At 39.7% G+C, this 22,072-nt stretch overlaps 1 protein-coding gene and 1 long non-coding RNA gene across 4 annotated transcripts in view; one reads left to right on the top strand and one right to left on the bottom strand.

The window, feature by feature from the left end:
* LOC147872172 (ribosomal protein S6 kinase beta-like) overlaps nt 1-22,072 on the bottom strand; it is a 353,544-nt gene that overhangs the window by 188,574 nt on the left and 142,898 nt on the right. The gene's annotated exons all lie outside the window — the stretch shown is intronic.
* LOC110837704 (uncharacterized) lies at nt 7,117-16,436 on the top strand. Of its 3 annotated transcripts, XR_015537894.1 has the most exons (4): nt 7,143-7,744; nt 8,814-9,229; nt 13,481-15,254; nt 15,359-16,436. It is a non-coding gene; the product is annotated as an uncharacterized LOC110837704 (long non-coding RNA). The 3 variants fall into 3 exon arrangements; XR_002545795.2 differs by having other exon boundaries at nt 7,120-7,744; nt 13,481-16,436; XR_002545794.2 differs by lacking the exons at nt 13,481-15,254; nt 15,359-16,436 and having other exon boundaries at nt 7,117-7,744; nt 8,814-10,166.

Consider the following 22,072-nt stretch of genomic DNA (forward strand, 5'->3'; position numbering starts at 1 on the left):
CACATGCTACCCTAGACTTCACCATTATAACAGTATTTAGTGACCTACATAAATCATTAAGTTCTTCACTTAGTAATATAAATTTCTCACATGTACATTCAACATACACCACCGACTTTAGGCAAAACAAACCTCAATATCCAAAAATATTTGAGTCATAAAAATTAGGACAATCCAAAACTCATTACCCACACGATTATCTTCAGAAAACAACTTCGTGTTGGTGCATTTCAGTAAACCCTTCAACATAATCAATCCAGGAAAAGTCAAAGCCCTCAAGAGTAGATCTTATGAGCTATAATTGTAACTTCTCAAATCTAAAAGTTTGTGACGATGGTGACTTATTTGAATAAAGTTTCTTGGATATTATCCATCATCTAATAAAATAATAAAATTGAACGATGTTTCGGAGATGGGACTCTATCTCTGGTCCTGTGTCATTAAGTAAGAATCAAATTAACCCTACCACATTGTAGTAGATTCAGTAAAGCTTCGAAATCCCTCTCACATTTAAGATGATCATACAATCATTAAAGTTTGACTTTTGAATTATGTAACTCATTATAAACCAAAAAACCCACAAAGTATCAGTAAAAGAAAGGAGTAGATTAATATAAACATAGAAAGAACAGGTCATACTGTACAGTGAATCAACAGTGTCCTTCCATACACTGCTACATTTGCACTGTACCCATGAAAGTCTTGGAACATTTTCAATGTTATTTCAAAGGGAATCCCCTATTAGTCACCACTGCCAACCAACTTCAGCAAAACAAATGTAACGTTACACATTATAATCAAGTCTGAAACAGTACAATGCTATTCTGCTTCAAACAGATATACAGACAATTTCTCAGAATATTCAAATGTAGATAATATACCAATGTCTGTGTTGACAAATAAAGCCTACTCACATAAGAAACCACCTATACCATCAGCAGCATAATTGGCAACACTGACGATATGAAAATGCTCGAAGGTATCACCACCTTGTTGAAGGCAATCTGCCGGGTGAGGAGGCTTGCGTGCTCAAATGACCCTTAGGGCTATGCCGGCCGGAGCTTCGGCTCATGGTAGGGTCACCCAAGCCGGACAGGTCCAAGGAGATGCGTTAGACTAAGAGTGATACCCTGGTCCTCCAGGTTGGGGGTTGGGTGTAAGGCTAACAACCTTTCACCTGGAAAAAAAAGCTATGTTACAAACACATTAACCAAGCCTCAGATCAGGATGGACTCTTTGGCACGACCACGGCAATTGAAAAAGGACATGAGATTTGGTACTTGGAACATTAGGAGCCTCTATAGGACTGGGGCACTGAAATCAGTGAGTAGGGAATTAAAGAATTATAAGTTAGACTTAGCGGCAGTGCAGGAAGTGCGATGGGAAGGGGGATGGAACGATTCCAGTGGACAATTTTACATTTTTCTATGGAAAGGGGAATGACAATCATCAGTTAGGGACGGTTTTTTTGTTCATAGCAGAATTAGGGCAGCAGTTAAGAGAGCAGAATTTGTTAGTGACCGGTTGTCTTACGTAATTTTGGAAGGACGTTGGTGCGACATCATTATCCTTAATGTTCATGCCCCAACTGAGGACAAAAGCGGTGATATCAAGGATAGCTTTTATGAAGAATTGGAATCAGTATTTCATACATTTGGCAAGTATCACATGAAAATTCTGCTAGGAGATTTCAATGCAAAAATTGGGAGGGAGGATATCTTCAAACCCACAATAGGCAGGGAGAGTCTCCATGCACTTAGTAGTGATAACGGTGTTAGAGCAGTAACCTTCGCTACGTCAAAAGATTCAGTTGTAAAAAGTACAAAATTTCCACACCGTGATGTTCATAAATACACTTGGACTTCTCCAGATGGGAGCACACACAATCAAATAGATCATGTGTTAGTAAATAATAGAAGGCACACAAATATAATTGATGTGAGGTCTTTTAGAGAAGCAGACTGTGACACTGATCATTATCTGGTGGTAGCAAAAGTGAGGGAGCGGCTTACAGTATGTAGACGAACTAAACAAAATTTTGACACAGAAAGATTTGATTTGAAAAAATTAAGTAAGGGAGAGGCGAAGGAACAATATCAAGTTGAAATTTTGAATAGGTTTCAAATTTTAGAGACAAATGAAGGTAATGAAACTGTGGACATCAACAGGGAGTGGGAAAACTGTCAGAAACTGCATCAAAATTTAAGCCAAAGAGAAATTAGGATACTACAGGCAAAAGCAAAATAAACCGTGGTTTCATGAAGAATGTTCCAAATTAATAGATCGAAGGAACGAAACAAAATTTCAATGGTTGCAGGACCCAAACAAAACAAATGCTGATAATCTATGTAACATGAGACAAGTAGAACCTTTAGGAATAAGAAAAGGGAATACCTGAAGGGCAAAATTGCTGAACTTGAGACAAATAATAAGGAAAAAAATTTCAGAGATCTGTACAGAGGCATTACTAACTTTAAGAAAGGATACCAACCTCAGACCAATTTGGTAAAGGATGATAGTGGCAATTTGCTTGCAGATCCAATAAAAATTGTGAAAAGGTGGAAAAATTTCTTTAGCGACCTCTTAAATGTTCATGAGACTGGTGATATTAGACAGATTAAAACACATACAGCTGAACTGTTGGTGCCAGAACCTAGTTTAGATGAAGTTGAACTAGCCATTGGGAAGTTGAAAAGTTATAAATCTCTAGGTATTGATCAGATTCCAGCAGAATTAATTAAAGCAGGTGGCAAAGGGTTACATATGAGGATCCATAAGCTTATTCAGTTAATTTGGGATAAGGAAGAGATGCCACAACAATGGAAGGAATCCATAATTATTCCTATTCATAAGAAGGGGGACAAGACAGTGTGGTAATTACCGAGGAATTTCACTGCTATCAACCTCATACAAAATTCTATCCAACATTCTTTTGGCAAGATTAACCCCATATGCAAATGAAATTATTGGGGATCATCAGTGTGGGTTCAGACGAAACAGATCAACGATTGATAAGATCTTTTGCATTCGTCAGATACTAGAGAAAAAATGGGAGTTTGATGGGACTGTACATCAATTATTTATAGATTTCAAAAAAGCCTATGACTCTGTGAAGAGAGAAGTGTTATATAATATTCTTATTGAATTTGGTATACCAAAGAAGCTAGTGAGTCTAATAAAAATGTGCTTAAATGAAACCTGTAGCAAAATTCGAGTAGGTAAATATGTATCTGAGACATTCTTCATCAAGAACGGTCTAACTTCAACTTTGCGCTAGAATATGCTATCAGGAAAGTCCAAGATAGACAGGAGGGTTTGCAATTGAACGGGACACATCAGCTATTGGCATATGCTGATGATGTTAATTTATTGGGGGACCATATGAATACAATAAAGAGGAACACAGAAGTTTTACTAGAGGCTAGTAGACAGGTTGGGGTAGAAGTAAATTCAGAAAAAACTAAGTACAGGTTAGTATCTCGTCATGAGAAGACAGGCCGGTAAGATTATCTTAGGGTACCTAATAAGTCCTTTGAAAGTGTGACAAAGTTCAAATACCTGGGAACAACAATAACAAATCAAAATGACACTCATGAGGAAGTTAGGAGGAGATTAAATTCTGGAAATGCTTGCTACTTCTCAGTTCAAAATATTTCCCTTCCCCTCTGATTTCTAAGAACCTGAAAATTAAAGTGTACAAAACAATAATCTTGCCTGTTGTTTTGTATGGCTGTGAAACATGGTCTCTTACTCAGAGGAAGGAACACAGATTGCAGGTGTTTGAGAAAAGGTTGTTGAGGAGGATATTTGGGCCTAAGAGGGAAGACAATGGGGCGTGGAGAAAACTGCATAATGATGAGCTTAAAAATCTGTACTCCTCCCCCAGTATTGTCAGGGTGATTAAGTCGAGAAGAATGAGATGGGCTGGGCATGTAGCGCGCATGGATGGGACAAGAGGTGTGCACCGGGTACTGGTTGGGAAACCTGAAGGGAAGAGACTGCAGGGAAGACCTAGACGTAGATGGGAGGATAATCTCAGGCGAGATCTATGGGAGATAGAAGTTGAAGGAAACTGGATTTTGTTGGCCCAGGACAGGGTCCGGTGGAGGGCTTTGGTTAATTCGGTGATGAACCTTCGGGTTCGGTAAGCCATCTAGTTAGTTAGTTAATATTATTGAGCACAAACTACATACAGTAACAAGCAATATTAAAAAGAATTCTGCTGAAAAATTATTCATCCACCCCATTTTCGCTGTTCAACAGAATATTGAACTCTTCTACTGAGCAACTAACATACAGTATGCAAAAATACTTCAGTTTGAACACAGTAACCACGTTCGTCAAAACTTAGGTAGACACATATTCCACAATTCTGCCTTTTCTTTCACTCTTGAGATTGTAACTATAGTATTCCACACAACATCTTGCAATTTGACACTTGAATTAATAAGAATATACGCAAAAATAAAAATATTTAGTCATCCCTAATTTAATGTCAATACCGATACTAGACTGTGACGATCTATGCAACAAAGAGCATATTTCTGTTTAGATACAATTCTGGTAGTACCTGAATGAAATAAAGGTTGGGGCGGGGGAACCTCAGTCAAACAGCCAAAATCCCAAGTCAGACTTGATCAAGACATATCCTGTATACACTGCATTTGTGATACCCATTGCAATATGTTCAGTTCAAACTCATTACTGAAACCTTTTCAATATAATTCACTAATTCAACATTGCCCAAGCCTTGGCACTTCAGAACTGTTGCCTGCACATGCAGAAGTTTTGGGATACTGAATGAATATGCAATACCAAATACACCAGTGAATATTTTCTTAAAAACCATTGCTGCTACTACTCAGTTGTAGCTTTGTACAGTAATAAAAACTCACCTTTTGTTACTGCTTGTAGCATGCATATTACTTACAATGAGTGAGTGAGTGACTGTTGATGTTACCACATAAATTACTGCACAGAACTTTTAACAGGTCCACAAATCTAAATCCAAAATACTGACACTTACTGACCTTTACTCTTTCTTCTGTAAAAGTCCACAAGACAAACCAATCCTCTCTCTATGGACTTGACCCATAAACAATCTGCAAAAGATGGAATGTTTATATAATTGTCAATATGCATTCCTTTTACCTGCAATAATAAGTCATCCACTGGTTTGCATTCTATTTGTGGAGTAGCAAACTGCTCAAACTGGTCACTCAACCTAGCAGATGAAAAAATCCTATGGAGAAAATGGCAGTGCCCTGTGTTCAAGATATGTAGCTGAAAACCTGATACAATTTTTTTTTGTAATTGTACATATTATACAAGATGTTCAGGATTATTCTTGAACCGCCTCCCTTCATAAAATGAAACAAATTCAGTAATCAGAGGAACATTCATGGCATGGTGCTAAATAAATCAGAGGACAACCCTGACCTATACATAAGTAATAATCTACTCAGACGTTAAACGACTATTAATGAGAATGTGTCACCTTCTTCGTGAGGATGAGATGGCTGAGATGAAATTCATCAATTCGACCTCAAAAGATTCTTTTGGGAAGGGATTTCCATCTTTCATTTATCCTACACCTCTGTTGGAGGTTTTTCTAGTAGGACATCATGACATTTAACCAGTTTCCAATAATAAATACTCAAAATAACAAATAATTAGGCCTGATAATAAAATATACTTGTACACCACCAACCTGTAACATATTTTAATTTCAGCTCGGTATCTTAACACAGGCCTTGCAAAAACATTTTTTTATATACATAAAAAAACCTAATCATTTTTGGCATTTTAACTTTTCAACCGCATAACTAACTTAAAACTTTTAATTTTTATCAGTATTTCTTGGCATTGGCAGTAGACACTACGATCTTCAGTGCAGTGACACAACAGCAGAGAATAAAACCTAACAATGGTCACATTGGATCTAAACATGTTCACGTAACTGAAGTAAATAAGATGAGTGAATAAAATATGTTTTCTTAGTAAGTAATAGGCATATATAATAGCTTACAAAATGTGCACACGTCTTAATCATTTGAACGTACAAATTGTAACAGAATGTTAAGATAGAAGTCATCAATAACCTTATGCGTGTTTTTCATTTTGTATTTCTTCTTCTCAAACACAGATCACAAAAATAACCATCCAGAGATTCCCAACAACTGCATTATGCATGTGCCCAGATGCCACAGCCTGTGCATCTATAGAGTTCTGCGTCTTTCCCAAATTCTTCACAAATGGAACATTTTTCACAATGTTTGTAGGTTATCCTCTTCATTTTCATCACAAATTTTGATTGTTCATATCAGCGTCCTCTTCCGATAAAGTCATGTCCAGCTGTTTTTTAAGATTTTTCCTGCAGCGTTTCTTTCTCTTTTTGAGGTTTGTTCCCTTATTCTGCCTTTTCTTTGGAAATATTGCTGTTTGCCTACTTCTATTCTGTGCTCTTGCATTTCTCTTTAGAGAATAGAACTGAATTTATTTACATTCCATACATCATTCATATGCCTAAGACAAGGATGTAGAATAGGTCATAGCACAAATACAATGCTTGTTTCCACTATAAATATAAATACATATTTATAATTGCTACAGACATATTTCTGAAACTACAGTATTACAACAAAATAATTATGAGAACCATCACAATTATTACTTACACTAATTTATAAATTCTTCAACCGAGTACAAGGAGTGAGATAGGAGATACTCTTTTAACACTGGTTTAAACATTTTACAGTTGGTGGAATATTATTGAATAACTTAATTTCAGTATAGTAAACTCCTTTATGATATTCACTGAGGTTAGAAATCGGCACGTGAAGGTTGTCTGTATCTCGTAGATATCTGTATTTGTTTGAAATGTTTCCATGTTATCCACTACAAATTATAATAGTGAGAGCAAGAATTCATATAATTCAAAGAAAGTTCACTCACCTCAGATATTTCAATGTAAAGTATTAGTTCACTGCAGCACAAAACAGACACGTGCAACTACCTCGATAACTGAACCAGAAGCAAATGGCGGAATTCGCTGTTGCACTTCACTGAATCACAATCACACACTAGATGTCAGCACCAGCTTGAACATCCGGTACCGTTCGTCACAAAAGTGCCTGACTGGCATTACCAACTGATCGCCATTAACCCTTCCGCCCCAATATATTAAACTCTGCGGCACGAAAGTGGCTTCCTCCTCCACGAAGTTAGATGGCACAATTCATATAGTGACATAATTCATTTCATCATCATTAAAAATGAGAAATTAGTTGAGACTCATTTTCTCCCAACTGCACTACCACCACAACACAAAACGAATCACCACCATTGCTTGTTGCATTTCAGGTTGAGGTAAATTCTTCTGGGGCAGAGGAGTGAGGTAAAAAGAGTCTTTTTTTTATGTGCTGGCTTCAAGTTCTTTATACACAGGTTCAGTCCCATAGTAATATGTGCAGAATGGGCAGCAAGTTAATTTCCAACCATCTGTTCCTCCCTACCTACCTCTGTAAGATCACCTTTATTATCCTCCCCTTGTATATGCCAGGTCTCTAAACGGGTATATTCCTCACAAAATGTATGTTCTTTTACCTACCTGTGCAGTCAGTTACATAATTCTCTGGAGGACAAGCAGGAGAGGGATTACAGAGATATCCTGGTTGACAACAAAGTCACCTTCAGCAGCTATAATCCAAGTCACAGAGTCATATCACCAGGTATACCATAACAAGTTAGTATTACATATCTTGTACATCCTCAAAAATAAAGTTGTTCACCGAAAGTATCTGTACTGCCAGTTTTTACTCTGTAATAATATTTATCACACTGTCCTATTCTTTCTTTTGCTTTTTATTTGTCCCTTTCCACTTCTTCACCTCTCTCTGCAGCTGCCTCTTCCCTCTTCTTTCCTCTTTCCCCTCCAACATCATCTCTTCTTCTCCCTCCAACTCCCACACCTTTTAAACTTCCTCCTCCCATTTACAACCCCTCCTCTCCCCTTCTGGTATCAGGCCATCTTGACCAACTCTGAAACCTAGACAAACTGCCCCTTCAGTTTCACATAGGCTCTTCTTATATCACTCCTTCTTTCAGTCCACATGTAAAAAGTGCAATTGGTGGTGTGTCTTTACATCTGAAGAATGTATTCAGCTTAAAAACACTTTTCTCCTTCCCTTCCTTCAGTATCCCTCACATTTACTTCTGTCTTTATTCCCAGAGGTTACCCCACTAATACTGAGTATGCATTTTGTGATCTTCCATCATAATTACATGAACAGCACATTGTAACCACACTGATTTGACTACACTAAAATTGGGCAACCTTTATAAATTGTGATGGTCTGTCATTTGTTATATTTTCTATTCCCCACTTTCTTTATCCTTCATAGGTTCAGGTATTTTATTGGAAACTTTGTTCCTGGCATTTACAATATGTCCTCTTGTCACAAAATAAGAGGCTACATTTCATAGCCACACAAAAGAACAAACAAAATTACTGTATACATTATTAAAATCAACTGTATTACTTTTGTTCAGAGGTTTCACTATACTGCCTAAAACAGTGTGTCCTTTTTTGGGTAGTGGGGTCAGGTGGTTCACCTGCAGGCAACGTTATTAGTAAAAAGTGATGCACCCAAAGAATTAATTTCCTCACTAATGACAAGACAGTGACAGCATGACAGAGTTTTTAATACATTCAGTGCAGTTGGTAATATTTAATTTCACTGCATTCTATTGCATGATGTGATGAAAAATTAAAAATATACAAAATACTCATATAACTGTTATTCATTTTCAAGGTACAGAAGGAGACTGCAACAGATATGGATGAAACTAGAGTTATACGCTCAAGTTCTGAAGGAATGAACGGGCAATGGAATGATCTGTTTAAGATAAAAAACATTTTTAGCAAACACATATCCCGTAGCAGAAATGATTGCTACTAAATCACAAGTGTTCAAGAAGGGCTGACACAGATACTTGCAACACCATGATGGAATCTCTTTAATTTATCTAGGGCTAGAATGTTGTGCTGTCTGGTAGAATAATACTGACATCGCAAAGGTGCTTACTGATTCCAACACCAGGGTGGTGAGTAAGCTGTACAAGAAAAACTGGGTTGTCCTCAGTACCAGCAGGGAGAGATCTGAGATCTGATGGTATGGATGAACTCCACTGATTTCTTCCATGCTGTGGAGAATTCTCCAGCTGTCATGTGAGTGGACTGGCCAGATATTGGGCCAAGCAATAGGTTGGGGTCCTGGTGATGCTCATCATAAGCCTAAGAGCCACTTGTCAGGAGATTGGGCTGTGAGATTGGTGTTGCAAAACCTAGACAGCTCTTTTATCAGCTTTGGACAGGTTATTCTTGGACTTACTGGAGTCCTTCATGATCCTGTCTCCTGTTTGATCTCTTAAGCTGCTGTGTCCATCAGAGAATTGACAGCCTTCTATACATAGCCAAGCAGAAGGCTGTCAGTTCTCTTTTGGAAGAAGTGTTTAGACAGGTCTCTCAGAGAACCGATGGCCTTCTCCTCATCTGTGTGAAGAAGGTTGTCACTTCCCTACTAGAGCTCCTCAGTCACTTCTGGCAGATAACTGATAACATTAAGCTCAGCAATGTGGAGAAGAAAGCTGTCACTTCTCTGCTAGACCTCCCTAGCCACATTTTTTGGCAGTTAACTGATGGCCTTCTTCTCAGTGGTGTAGACAAGGCTGCCAGGTCTCTGACAGAAGAAGCAGCTGAGGAGATCCAACAGAAGACAATTGGAATTCTGAAGGCCTCCAGTAAGCACAAGCATAACCTGTCCAAAGTCAAGGTTCTGCATTATCAGACATGTTCCCATATCTCAATCACTTATCATGATGTTGGAGATAATAAGTATATATGCAATGCCGGTGAAATTGTACAGAAATGTATTGTGCAAACCCAGTGGTTTCCAACCTTTTCTTAACTGTAGACATGTAAAAGAGTAGGGGTTTGTGATAAATGCAATCTTATATACCCCATATTGTATTATATGAATAATTATCAACAAATTCAGTTACTGGTAGCATGTCCAAATATGTTATATTCAACTAGCTGAATATGCATGAGAGGGGAATAATGAATAGTGTATTATATAATACTATTAAAAAACTTGAATGAACAATTACAATTTCCAATGTTAGCATTAATGTTTACTAACCATGAAACAGACTAACAATGATTCAAGTTATCTCCTATACTGTCAGGTTGTATGTAATGGAAACAAAAGTAATCTTAAGGTCATGCAGTATAGCACAATGTACTCATCAAATTTCACCTAAATTCATCCAGTGGTTCTCAAGTGGAATCAACTGGACCTGTCCTGGGCCAGCAACTCCTACCTCCCATAGATACCACCTGAGATTATCCTTCCATCTACTTCCATATCTCCCGAGCAGTCTCTTCCCTTTAGGCTTCCTGCCTGCATGCCACATGCCCTGTCAATCTCATTCTTCTTGACTTAATTACCCTGGCAGTATTGGGGGAGGAGTACAAATTTCTAAGTTCATCATTATGCAGTTTTCTCAATACTCCATCATCTTCCCCCCCAGGCCCAAATAACCTCCTCAACACCTTAATCCCAAAACCTGCAATGTGTTCCTCCCACAGAGGGAGAGACCATTTTTTGCACCCATACAAACAACAGGCAAAATTATTGTTTTGTATATTTTAATCTTCAGGTTCTTAGAAATCAGATAGGAAGACAAAATATATTAAACTGACAAGCACCAAGCATTTCCAGAATTTAGTCTCCTCATAACTTCATAATGAATATAATTTTGATTTCTTATTGTTGTTCCCAAATATTTGAACTTTGTTACACTTTCAAAGGATTTATTAGCCACCCAAATAAGATTTTGCCCACCTGTCTGCTAACAGGATACTAACATATACTTAGTTTTTTTTTCCTGAATTTACTTCTAGCCACACCCATATACTAGCTTCTAGCAAAACTTGTGTTCTTCTTTGTTGTATTTATATCATCACACAATAAATTAACATCAGCAGCATATGCCTATAGCTAATGTGCCCCATTCAATTGCAAACCCTCCTGCCTATCTTGGACTTTCCTGATGGCGTATTCTAGCGCAAAGTTGAACAGCAATGGAGACGAAGTGTCTCCTTGTTTCAGACCGTTCTTAATGGAGAGTGAGTTAGATAAATAATTACCTATACAAATTTTGCTACAGGTTTCGTTTAAGCACATTTTTATTAGACTCACTAGCTTCTTTGGAATACCAAATTCAATTAGAATATTATACAGCACTTCTCTCTTCACAGAGTCATAGGCTTTTTTGAAATCTATAAATAATTGATGCACGGTCCCACTGAACTCCCATTTTTCTCTAGTATCTGACAAATGCAAAAGATCTGATCAATTGTTGAGCTGTACATCTGAACCCACAATGATGATCCCAAATAATTTAATTCACATATGGATTTAATCTCGCCAGAAGAACACATCCTCAGACGCTGCTTATTTAAAACCCCACATACCTGAATTATCTATAGTCTGGAAAATTTGGACCCACGTGGGGAATTTAAATATTGCAGGAGGAGCTGTGTGAATTGTACTGGTCATATAGCATAGTTCCAATGGGCTGGGCATGTAGTATACATGGTAGAGGGAGCATGGGGACATACAGAATCTTGTTGGGGAATCCCTCTGGAAAACGATCACTGGGCAGACGAAGAAGGATATGGGAAGATAATATCAAGGTGGATCTTAGGGAGGTAGGCTGTGAAGATGGAGTTTGCTCAGGATGGAATCATTGGTTGGACCTGCGAGTTAATTAGTTAGTTATACACATATATACATGCAAGCTCAGTAATAAATATGCACACTACACTGGTAAGCAAAATGTCCTAGATTTATTTTTGTCCCCTTGAACCAAAGTAAAATTATAAAACAGGGAAATTATGATCACCTACTATAAAACAGTCTTAACCTTAAAAAAATCACACCTTTGACAATGCACATTTTCTGAAATGTCTTGACATATCAATAAACTCATCCATCATAGTATTTATGAATTTTATAATTAACTGTATGAAAAGTTTGACTTGCTCCACATGTAGCAGCAGTAAAAAAAATAGATTTTTCAAGGTTTTAACAACACTGAAATATCAACAGCAGAACTGTGACAACTTCAGTTTAACTGAACATCTTGCAGGACTCCTCACTTCAATCTGCCCTAACATTTCTATTTGTAGTAGGATAGTAGGATTGACACATCCTGACAATGGAATTTATCAGTTCTTTGTTATTATATCCAGAGCTGTAGTAAAGGCAAGGCTGTACAGGGGTGTGCTGCACTGACATTCCTCTTAAAGACAGCAATGTCAAATTGGGCCATTGAGCCATTCTGGGATCAAAGAGTCTGTTCACTTATTCAGAGTGAGTGGTGTGCACTCTTCATAGACAGTTGTTGGCCTGTTCCCACATTCTTTTCTTTTCCTGGGACTGGCTATCTAAGCACAAACACATGCAAGCGCATACATAAATGATGAGATTGGAGACTTGCTTGAAATTTCATTGTAAGAATAAAGTCACTATCACAGCTGATTTCATCTTGCCCAATAATTTTCTGTATTGGGTAGTTCAACCTTCTCAGAAGCCTAAGGTATATTTAGTTATTACAAGTATTTCTTTTATATAAATTAGTGTTTGCTACACTAAGGATGCCAGACCTCCATAGAGAACATGGTCATATGAAATGGGATGAGTAATGGAGAGTCAAGATCAAACAAACTGAAACCTATGGCACACTGGATACAACGGCATCAGTTGTTCCTTCATTATCCCCATAATTAAATGGTGTCTGACGACACACACACACAGTGCCATGAAGTTGGTGACTGTCTCACTAAACATATCATGGCCAATGTATGGTGCTGATTTTTGTTGAGTGTCTGTAACAGTATGAGTATGGCTGCAACTTGGCCTTAACCTCCTGCATATTCAATATTCCCTTCAAGTACCTTTCATAGTGACTGGCTACAAACTGGGCGACCAAAGTTCGATCCCCGACGGAGGCAGAGGATTTTTCCTCTAGCCTCTGCATTCAGACCGGCTCTGGGGCCCACCCAGCCTCCTATCCGATGGGTATCTGGGTCCTTTCCCAGGGGTAAAGCATGGCCGGGGCATGATGCTGGCCACTCACCCCCATCTAGTGCCGAGGTCAAGAATGAGTAGGAGCTATACCTCCTCTCCCCCAAGCGCCTACATGGCGTATAGTGTGACAGCTTCACTTCACCTTTCATGAATGAATAAATAAATAAAGAAAAAGTACTTATATATACAGGGAGGCAAGAAATGAACAATGAACTTCATACCATAATTTTTCTCTTCCTAGAGACCCTTGTGAAAATGTATAAGATTGTGAAGAAAAGGAAATGACTGACTGCAGCTGTTGCCCTTAATTTTAATTGTTGCAGGAAATGGATTGGTGGGGTGTTGGAGTTATAGTTTACAAGATGACTGGATACAGGATGCAGAAAGCATGATGGAGCTTTTCAAGAAAGCCCCTGGCATTTGGAAGATGATCTGACATATGTATTCTCTATGAACATCATATTCCCTTGAAGACCATTCTTTTATAAGTTAGTTAGTAGCTAATACACTACTATTTTAATGCTAGTAAAGTAGGTACACCCTCACTTAATGGTACCTGCACCCTGTTGTGGTGGTGGGGCTTGTGTACCTAAGTGACCCCAAGAGCTATGTTGGCGGTAGCATAGCTACTGGTATGGCCTCCCTAGCCAGATTGGTCGAGGGGGAGAGGTCAGACTAAGACAGGTACCCTGGTCCTCCAGGTTGGGAGTTGGTCACAAGGCTAACAACCTTGTTTCGAAACCTCAATCAAAGCTTCGGACAAACGGACCTAATAGAAGACGAATAAAGCGGAAAGATAAGGATATTGAGATTGGTACGTGGAATGTTAGAACCCTTCTTGAAGCAGGAGCATTGAGAGTATTAACAGAGCAATTAACTAAATATAGAGTACACATAACAGTGGTACAAGAAACAAGATGAACAAGTGAGGAAATATGGGACACAAAAACGCACACTATCTATAGCAGTGGTAAGAAGAAAGGAAATAGAGAGGCAGGGGTAGCCTTCATAGTGGACAAAACATTTAAAAGAAATGTGATGGAATTCCAACCCATAGATAATACGCAAAATAAGGATTAGAACCAAACTGCGCAACCTGTCTATCATAAATGCGTACTCACCTGCAGAGGATAAGGATGAAGCAATTAACACAAGGAAAACAAAAGCCTTAATACAAACATGAAGGAGAAGATCATTAGACCAACATATAAAGATCAAGGAACATGAAATAGAGATGGTGTAAAGATTCACATACCTTGGAGTATGCATAACAAATAAGAATGAGGAAATGGTAGAAATACAAAGCAGAATTCAAGTGGCCAATAAAGCATATTTCTCGATATTACCACTGATTAAATTCCATTGAATAAATAAGAAAGTAAAAATCACATTATGTAAAACTCTCATCCATAGCATATCATACGGGAGTGAAACATGGGTACTCAACCAGAATGCAACAGATAAAGTGGATCTGTTTGAACGGAAAATTGTGAGGAAAATTTTCGCCCCAACACAAGAAGCAGGTGAATGGAGGATAAAAACTAATCAGTAAATCTATAAATTATATAAAGTCATACCATTATCACAATTTATAAAAATCAAGAGACTTCAATGGGCAGGTCACCTGATTCGGATGGACGACCTCCGAATTCCAAAGATGGTATTCAAAGGTAGTGTTGGAGGAAGAAGACCAGTTGGAAGACTCAGGAATAGATGGGAGGATGCAGTTCAAACGGATGCCACACTGCTCCTGAATATTAGAAATTGGAAGAAGGCAGTGGAGGATAGGACTGAATGGAAGAGGAGAATTGTGGAGGCCATGGACCGAATACGGATCGGAGAACCATAGAAGAAGAGAAGAAAGTAGGTACACATTTAAAACCAGTGGAGAATTACATTTAGGCACAGAAACAATGTTCAAGAACAGCCACTGAAAAATCAAGTTTATGCAGGACATTGACTGGATGTGACAAACATAGAAGTAAAGTTCCACAAGCTGCAGAACATAACATCTTTGACATGTATAATGTGGACTATCTTTTCTATCTCTTGTGTGACGTACATCGGAAATCTCCATGCGAAGTAGACACTTAGCAGGTATTTTAAATAAGTCTTAAGAGACATTATAATCATCAGTCACAAATATGTATTTAACATGCAACTATTAATGGCAAATACAAACATATACCTTCTCTTTACAGATAAACTGTGTATGACAAACTGGAAATGCCAGAACAGTTTTCCTTTGAGGCTAGACACTTTGTCTATAGTTTGATGGAAAAGGAGCCTTTACAGCAGCTGGGAGCTGGAAAGATTGGTACTCAAAAAGTCAAAGAAAACCCATTTTTCAGCATAAGTTATATTCTCATGGACAAGGCACAATTAAGAACTGAAACATGTATAAACAAATTATTATTAATATTATATAATAACAGATATGTAATGTTGTAAGAACATCGAGCGCATTGTGAAAATCCCCAGTTTGAAATTTGGTTCCTCTATATCTTTAGGAACTGAAAAGTGTAATCTACAGGATGGGTGGGAAGTAAGTAGGCATTGAGAAATGGTTATAACCTCTATATTTCCAATGCAAAGATCTTATTTAATGCCTACTTACTTCCACCCACCTTGTACATCTCCAACAGAACAACTTATGGAACAAATATCACTGTCAGTACACCACAGTAAAAGTTTTAGGAACTTAGTAAACATTGTAGTGTCAGATCATTATTTCAGATAGACCCTCTCAGTACATGCCATAAAATTGCCAACAACTTCAAACTTTGAAGGCATAATCAGATGTCCTCAAATGACACTCCAAGTAACTAAATGCAACCAAAAGACTGCACAATTGTAGGGTCTTTCAAACTGAGGTGTTCTCACTTCTGCCTTGCCACAATTCACTCTGCAATCAGCATTCTGATTCATATTACTAAACATTTTTCTTCATCCTAGAAGATATTAACTGGGATGATGTGCAAAGGAAAGCACTGAGGATGCTATATCTGCCACCTGGTGGCAGTAAGAGTGATGTCCTGCCTGTTTACAACATGACCATGGAGCTTCTTGCACATTGGGATGACATCAAAGCTGAGGTCAATAAAGTACTTTGTCTGTCATTTTAGTATGTGCTGCATAGGAACGGAGATTGTTTCTGGTATTCCTGTTGTTGCAAGCTGAGGAATTATAAAGGTGTTACAGTAATTAAGAATGTCATGGTTGTTTGTAGGTAATGTTTGAGCATCGTGGCTCTGATGAGGTGCATTCGCCGAGATAAAATATTCATACTGCAATACTCATGAAGGTTTATGGGTATTTTGTCAAGTAAACCTATTAGATAAGAGTTGAAGATGTGCAGAAAATAATGAGCTCTATGGAGCTATCAACATGTACCAACAAAATAATTCTTATATTTTGAAAACACCACATAATATAAGATCCAAGTATCCTGAATTTACTAACTTGCTTGTGACTTTTCTAATTGGTATTGCAGGTATGCTCATGTGTAGCTTCAAACAGAATCACTGATTAAAGACATACAGACATGTACAAGAAAAACTTCTCAGCAGTTTCCAAATGCAGTAAGGAAAATACTTCTTGACTGCATTAATTTTATCATAAGTATAGTGTATATACTTGTTGAAAATTTCAAGATTAACCGTTATTGATGTTATTTTAGTCTCGCACAAGTGATATTCTACCATTTAGCCTTGAAACATACACAAGATAAGCGAATTATCTTAAAAAAAGGGCTACATATGATGGCCATTTAAGCCATCTTCAGGTTCTAGCAAAAATATTATGTAACAGACTGGTATATCTGGTGTGTCACCACTTGGCTGTCACAATAACATACAGCCATAATTACAATTATGTGGCATTATAAACTTTAGATTAACAGGTTAAGACCACAAGCACATCTCAAGACACTTATGGCCACCTTCCACTTATTCTCATAAGCTTGTTCCAGTGCCACTTTGTCCATCACAAATTCCACATGCACTAACCGAAGACTCCGAGTTAAGAAGCCGGTGACTAACTGCCTGAGCTTTGGCATGGCTGCCAGCTAAAATACACTGCAAACAGCCACAAGACACATGGTGTGTTCTAAAAATTCGAGGCTCGGTAGCTAATAAGACATGTACACATTATTTTCATATTGAACCTCAACCTGAGACAAAACAGCGCTGCACCACACGTTGGGACTATGTTCATGGTGACCAACATCCTGAGAGGAGTAATATTTGCAGACTTCAGCCCAAATGCGAAACCCCTACACAAACTAACATGTAAGAAGGTAATAGGGTGAGAGGGTAATATGCATTAGGTATTGATTGATCCAGGAGCAGTTTAAATATTATGAAGGCAGGTGTAAGCACCACGGAGGTCGTTGAACTCACTTTAATAGCTGCAAAAGGGATCACGGGTAATCAGTTAAGGGTCCTACGAACCCAGAGAATTACGTTTTAGGTGTGGAAGAAGGTTTTTGCCCATAAAGTTTTAGTAGCCCCATTGGAGGTAAAGTATAGCGGTATTCTAGGAGTAGACGTGCTGAGGCATATGGAGGCAAAGGTTGACCTACGGACCAGCACCCTAGTCACAGGGGGAACTAATTTAAAACTATCAGGGCAAGAGGCGGAGTGTTGTGCATTAATGCAACACCAGCTCTAGTCGCAAGGCATGAGCCTAGAACGGGCCTGATCACCCCGGAGGCGAAAGAACGGAATGCGACCGTGGTTCATTCCACTCCTCCCACCAATGTCTCAGGGTCTAGTGATAGGGGAGTATGTAGCTCGTGTTATGAGCAAAGTCTACACTCGGAGGGAGGTGGACATGTTATAAATGAGAAGGGTGGATCCAGCCCAAGTGAATATAGATATGAGAGAGACGAGGTAGCCCAGTAGTGTTATGATGATGATGAACGGAAACAGTGTCGACACTGGAGAGTATTGTGTGTTGAAGATATTGAACACGAGGAATCAGCATTGGAGCTGAGTATCCGCCGTGCCGTATACCCGAGTGAATGGGGAATTTGTGTCCTTTCGCCAAGGGAAGGATGAGATTTCAGGGCCTAGAGTACAGGAGTTAAGTGGGCGGAATCCCACGGATGTTAGAAGAATTACAGAGAAACTTAGTGAGAAACTAGAGCATTTGAGGCAGGAAGAAATAGAGATTCTTCTGCAAGTTATTAATGGGTATTTAGATTTATTTTGTAAGGAGCCGAGTGGTGTGCTGACGAGCACGAAACCGCAGAAAACTCGCCGAGGACCACCAGGACTTCGCCCGGCGACGACTTCATGCCGCCGCTAAAGTCTACCGCCCTCAGTTAGCTTTTTGGTTGGCTGGCTGTGAGTCGGTTGCAGAAAAAGTGCGTCGTAGAGTAGACAATTTTGTGCTGTTAAAACCTTTTAGAATATCACAAATTCTTTTCTTATATAAGAATTATTAAGAAATCTGTGAAAGTGCCCTCAACTCTCTCCATTTTATTTTTGATTAAACTGATCATTGGCGGTGGACATCGTAGTCTCTTCCTCTTGATCTAAGTTTGAGGAGATGGAGTCAAACCAAAGTCGCACAGAAGCATTTGTTCGTCTGAACGAGGTGAGGGAGAAGAACCTCTTGTGTGACACGGTGCTGAGGTTGGAGGACGGCGGCGTCTTTCCAGTCCACAGAGTGATTCTATTGATGAGCAGCGAATATTTCGGGAAACTCTTCACGACAACACTGCACACCGGTGAGGAGACTAATATTCTCCTCCACGGAATTAGCTCTGTCGTGATGACTCATATATTGGATTATGTTTATTTTCGCGAGGTGGACATCCGCTCCGACAACGCATATAAGCTGCTTGTGGCAGCTGACTACTTGTGTATTCCGGACATTATTAAACTCTGCTGCGACTTCCTCATGGACGCGAAGGACACGATAGACGCCGACAACTGTTTCGGCATCTTGCGTGTCGCAAGGTATCAAATCACCCGTACGTAACGGGAAATAAGGCGTGCAAAGCCGTGATCTCGGAGACGCTCACATTCCTGGACGACGTGAAAAGGTTGACGAAGAAGTACAATGAATTCATTACACCAAGGATTGCCTACCCGCAAATCCCACAGGACATTTTGTTTGCTATTGGTGGGTGTTGTGACACAACAATGACAGATGTGATCGAAGCGTACGACGCACGAGCAGACCGGTGGACTGTGGTGGAGGGGGTCGACTCGATCGGCCGGCGAGGCTACCATGGTACGGCAGTAGTCGGTTTCGACATTTACGTCGTCGGTGGTTGCAACGGTGAGGAAGTCTTAAGCTCATGTTTCTGCTTCAACGCTGTTACGAAGACATGCCGCGAGGTGGCGCCTATGCATGAATGCAGATACAATTTAAGTGTGGCTGTATTGAATGACAAAATATACGTCGCTGGTGGATTTGATAGTCAGAATCAGAATTATCTAAACTCGGTAGAAGTTTATGACCCCGACACCAACCGATGGACGTTCGTTGCACCAATGCTTTCTGGACGTGCCTCTTTTTCCTGCGTCGAGTACCACGGCTGTCTGTACGCCCTAGGAGGATTCAACGAGACATCAGGCGTGATCAGAACCGAAAAGTATGAACTTGCAGAAGACACGTGGATCAAGATCCCTTACATGAACTTCTATGCATGTGGCTTAAACACATCGACGATATGATCTTCGTCATCAGTGGATATTATAACGGGACAGATTTCGTCTCACACGTCGCATGTTTCCATGACAAGGAAAATCGATGGTACCAACTGGCAGAGATGAATGTTTGTAGAAACTTTCTCTCGACTTGTGTCATCAAGAACCTACCGAATGCAAGCGATTACGCCTACATACGCAGAGACAAACTGATGGAGGAGCAACGTGCAAGAAGGAGGAAAAATGCTAACAAGAAGGAGGCGAATCGTAAAAGAGTGTTAAATTACAACCACGACGAACAATTTAATTTTATTTACTTTAATTGTGAAAATAATGTACAAATTTGAATTGATGTAGGAGCTACAAAAACGTAAAGAGAAATATTGTTTGCAGCATAAAGAAAGAGAGAGAGAGAGAGAGAGAGAGAGCCAGCGAGTGTCCAGTGGGGTGCTACGGGCCGACGCCGTGTATGGACGGGTCGGTTGCGTGAGCAGGCACCGGGTACGTGGACCGTGGCGGCGAGGAGCCAGCGAGTGTCCAGTGGGGGTGCTACGAGCCGACGCCGAGTAAGGACGGGTCGGCTGCGTGAGCAAGCACCGGGTACGTGGACCGGGGCGGCCGAGGGGCCAGCGTGTGTCCAGTGGGGTGCTACGGGCCGACGTGTAGAAGAAGAGTGTGAAGAGCGGAGCTCGGGGACCAGATAGACTCGATGGACAGGGCGTAAGAGAATGTGTGTGTGTGTGCGCACAGAGACTCGAGTGTGTTGTTGTATAGAGATGACTGTATGTGCAGACCTCTGTATCCGATTTAATTTGACGTGAATAAATCAGGGTTGACAATCCAAGGTCGCAACGCCGACCCACGTTACATTGGTGTCAGAAGTGGGATTGTCAACAATGGAGTCTGCACTACAGGATAATCTATGACGCACATAAACATGCCGCCAGCATCTGGAGATGGTCAGCGCCCGGATGATGGTAGTCCACCTGGACAGGTTGACGCCATATTCGGGTGCTGCTCGGGACGAGCTTTAAGTTTGTTTTTTGTTTTTGTTTTTTTTTGCCTGTATTTGGCTGTTATATTTAACATGGTACATTTACATATTTAGTTAATCCGTATTTTGTATTTGTAATATTTCTTTATTATTTGTATGTATTATCAGTGTTTGCCTGTTTCTGGCTTCTTGCTGTTGGCAAACACTTAAATAAATGAATTGAATTATTATTATTATTGTTATTGCAGCAAAGTCCTACAGTGAAGTGGCTGCCGCCCGTTTGCCTGACCATCATTCCGTGTCTGCTAGTGTTTCTGACATCAGCACCGTTCCTGTTAAGTCTACTGCCGGGAAGAATGCAGATGTTGCTGTTCCTACTACTTCCGGCGATGGATTTGTGACAGTCGTCGACAAAAAGAAGAAGGCATTGTCCGGGAAAGAAATCCCCACCAATGTTACGCAGCCACTGCGTAGAAATAGGGCACCTTTGATTGGGGTTAGAAGCGTTTCCACCCTCCCCATCATTGCCAAAAGACCCCGAACTAAATCACTTTATGTTTCTCGTTTTTCTCCGGACGTCTCTGAAAAAGATGTTGAAAAATCTCTTCTGGAGCAACTTAATATAACTTTACTGGTATGTACCAGGCTTAAGACTAAATTTAAGTCTTATGCTTCTTTTTGTGTTTCTGTAAATGAGGAAGACTTTTCTTTAAATAATAACATCGGGGTGTGGCCCAACGGCTGCTTAATTGTTCCTTTTTTGGAAGGCTCAACTCTAACCAAATTTATTCCCGGGATGACCCTGTCCTTTCTGTAGCTAGTTCACGGGTTTTGCCTATGGATGCAGCGCCCTCTGATGCTTCTGGAGGTGATGATGGAGTGTGTGGAGGAGGCGCCTCTCCCTGTTTAGTCGACCATCTCTCATAGGGGTATCAGTAAAGCCATGCCTTACGACGAAGACCTTGATATTTTCTATCAAAATGTGCGTGGCCTCAGGACTAAATCATCTGCAGTTTATGGTAATGTGTGCTCTTCTGCATTTAAAATTATTTGCATAACCGAAACCTGGTTAAACGATTCATTTTCTACCCATAATGTTTTTCCTGAAACTTACATAGTTCATCGTGCGGACAGAGTCTATGGCTCCATTTTACGTGGCGGTGGCGCATTAATCGCTATCTCTGACTCTGTTATGGGAGTGAAGCGTCGTGTCGATCTCGAATTTTGTGAAGAAATTGTATGGGGATAATTTACTTATT

Source organism: Zootermopsis nevadensis, unplaced genomic scaffold (genome assembly GCF_977971745.1).
Source record: "Zootermopsis nevadensis isolate Lab colony 2312 unplaced genomic scaffold, Znev_1.0 Znev_ptg000030l, whole genome shotgun sequence".
NCBI lineage: Eukaryota > Metazoa > Arthropoda > Insecta > Blattodea > Termopsidae > Zootermopsis > Zootermopsis nevadensis.